The following is a 3059-nucleotide window of genomic DNA, read 5'->3' as shown; positions in this document are numbered from 1 at the left end:
AGGCTGACCGTTCAGTGTCACGTGAGCCGAGCTCCCGGGTTCTCCGGTCCGAGCTACTCCTTAGCCTCTGCTAAGGTGCCGGGAGTCGCAGCGCGGAGGCCGGATCTCATCCTCTAGAAAGAAAATCTCGACTTGATGGACCGGTCTCTTGGAGTCAAGAGACATGGAAATTATCTGCATTTTGTGAAAGTATGCAGGATATCTGCAATCCGTCTATGTGACCCACAGTATCAGGTCTAAAATACCTGATGTCTTATTCATATTTGAGGTTTCTATTTTTTTCTTTTCACGTTAAATTTCATGAAATTTACCATCTATTTCAAAATGACACCTGAAGGATGCTACCCAAGAACCCATGTGCCAAAGTTGTTAGGTCAATTGCATTTATTTAATTCCATCTGAGTTCAATATTTACTGAGCCCTAGTAAATAGGGCTGGGAACTATGCTAGATATCGGCCAGTCAGAGAGAGAAAACTAACACTGCATCTTTCTTCTAATATTTTTTGGTACACATATTTCAATGACGTTCTCTCCTTCCAGATAACCCGCTTTAAATTTTTCTTTTCCTCTCAAGTTGCTCTTTGAATATTCTATGCAGATTTAACCAAATTACCTTCAAGGAACTACTTGTAAAGAAATATTTCATCCATATCATTTTGGTCCTCACTTGGATAGATTGTTTTTTAAAACGAGATGATGGTTTTACCAGTATTAGATCACTATATCTTTCTTGGGCTTACTTCTTTTATAGGAAGTGGTTTTGTGTAGACAGTTAAGGGCAAAGTGGTTTTTGCCCTTAGGATTTTAGGGATGATCCTCTTCGTTTGTCATATAGTGGATACATCACTTTTTTACTAATCCAGAAATTAGGAGTCAAAGGTGATCCAACAGTGTGATTAGTTTCTAGGAATACCTCTTTCTTATAGGTAACTAAGTAGACACACTCACACACACACAGAAACACACACAGCTTTGCATTTGGATTTAAGATGTTGTTCAAGACTCCATTGTGGCCAGATTTCCGATCTCAAGACTATCAATTCATTTGAATAATCAGCAAAATCATCAGCCTCCTTTCAGGCTCTAAACTGGATTTAAAAGATTGACGTTTCTTAAAACTCAAATCGAGTCCGGCTGCAACTGCCTGTCCAGAGGGACCTGAATCATACACACACTGGATAATGAAATACACTTAGATTTTATTAGTGGATAATTCATGCTCAGAATCTTGAACACTAGTAGAATTAAATAAACAACTGGGAGAGGGAACCAAATAAAATTATTTGGAGATAAAATTATTTAGCCAAAATTAGAATGGAGGTAAGGCACTGCACTTTAAAATTCTTAACCTAGCCATTAAGTTGTTGAAAGAGGAGAGAGAGAAAACCAAGTAGGAGGACTGGTGAGGATGCTGGGAAAGACTGAGGGCAGGAGGAGAAGGGGACGTCAGAGGATAAGATGGTTGGATGGCATCACCAACTCAATGAACATGAGTTTGAGCAAGCTCCGGGAGTTGGTAATGGACAGGGAAGCCTGGCATGTTGCAGTTCACGGGGCTGCAAAGAGTCGGACACAATTGGGTGACTGAATTGAGAGGGGAAGAATCTGTATTTTGGCAGGAATATCATCACTACTGGGCAGAAGAGTGGTGGTTGTATGTTTACTGTATCACGATTCATAAAAAGAAGTGCATTTGAGTCAGTGTATATGAATGCATGAGGACCAACAACACCTTTTCTCTATCGAGTTGCCTTAGAAATTAAACACTTTAACCTCAACAATTTTCTCCCACTTCATACAAGATTGTATAATAAAGTAAGATTTTTTTCCCACAATACAAAAGGCAGTGAAAAAGATGGTATAGCACGGATTAAATTGAAACATTTCAGCATTCTTTTGATATTCAATAGTAACTGAGTCACAGCATTCTAGTTATTAAGTATTGCTTTTCTTTCATGGAGACCAAAGTATTTCTCATTACAGGAGCAACCTTCTTGATTCTCCTATTTCTGGAGGATTCTAGAAACAGAAAATAGAGCAGAGCCTGTAAGTCTAGAGTGTTGTTGGGGTGTGAGAGAGTGGAATAGAGAGAAGCTTGTGGCTGTCATTTTAAGGTCCTACTTGGACATATGTCTGTAAGAGGCTTTTGAGCTTTAACACACTTAAGAGTAATTATCTGTTTCCCAGTCTGTCCAACCTTCTGGAAAAACAGTTCCTCCAGAGCAAGAACTGATCTGATTAATGCTTTTCCTCACTCTTCTCCCTAGGCCTGGCACGAACTGGGTGCTCAATAAATGTTTGCAGAAAGATGGAATGAAGAGATAAAGCAGAGTATAAGTAAGGATGAGTTTCTCTGAAGTCAGAAGATCTTCGACAATGGGAAATGTGAGCGCCTGCTTCATAGGTGGAAAGTCCAGGAAAATGAGAAAAAAGTGGGGCAAAACATTCGTTAGAGCAAATATTTTCTTCTCCACTTTTGGTTAACTTCACCGGATATGTACGTCCAATGGAAAGGCGACTAATTCAGTCCTATAAAAGTACTGACCAAAATGGAGTTCTTGTGTCCGAGACATGGGGAGGGCTCCAAGAGTCAAATGGAAAGAGCATTTTTCCCGCCTACTATTCAGAGGACAGGATAAGCGTTGGCCACAAGGACTACATTTCCCAGCATGCCCCACACGAACAGGAGAGGGCGTGAGCTCCGCCTTGGCGCGATGCTCTCTGGGAGTTGTAGTTTTCACGCGTCCAGCACCGGCGGGGCGCCTCAGCCTGGTGGCGGAAAGCAGTCACGTGATCGGAAAGGCTGCCGTTTTGCCTTTGTGCCGGAACAGGTTGACTGGGTCGCCCGAGCCCGGGGCCTCGGGATGAACCAATCGGCTGCCTTAGCAGGAGACGTTGGCGTTTGAAATTAGCCAATGACAGGCTTTGGCTGGAGCTTTGTCTCCGCCTACTTCGCTCAACGCGCGAGGGCGGCGGAGGGAAGCGAGGTGGCGGCGAGCGGCGGCGGGCGCGGCGGCTGAGTTGCTTCCGAACGGAGCCCGAGGTAGCGGGGCGAGGT

The 3059-nt window shown here is 43.1% G+C and overlaps 1 protein-coding gene across 2 annotated transcripts in view; it reads left to right on the top strand.

Moving 5' to 3' along the window:
- The first annotated feature begins 2822 nt into the window (after nucleotides 1–2822).
- Nucleotides 2823–3059, top strand: part of BUB3 (BUB3 mitotic checkpoint protein) — a 12600-nt gene continuing 12363 nt past the window's right edge. For both annotated transcript variants that reach the window (XM_010859174.1, XM_010859175.1), the window contains exon 1: nucleotides 2823–3044. The gene's annotated coding sequence lies outside the window, so the exon portion shown is untranslated. The remainder of the gene's footprint in view (nucleotides 3045–3059) is intronic.

The sequence above is a fragment of the Bison bison genome, unplaced genomic scaffold (assembly GCF_000754665.1).
Source record: "Bison bison bison isolate TAMUID 2011002044 unplaced genomic scaffold, Bison_UMD1.0 scf7180017864456, whole genome shotgun sequence".
Classification (NCBI taxonomy): Eukaryota; Metazoa; Chordata; class Mammalia; order Artiodactyla; family Bovidae; genus Bison; species Bison bison.
This window is presented reverse-complemented; position numbering and strand designations above follow the sequence as displayed.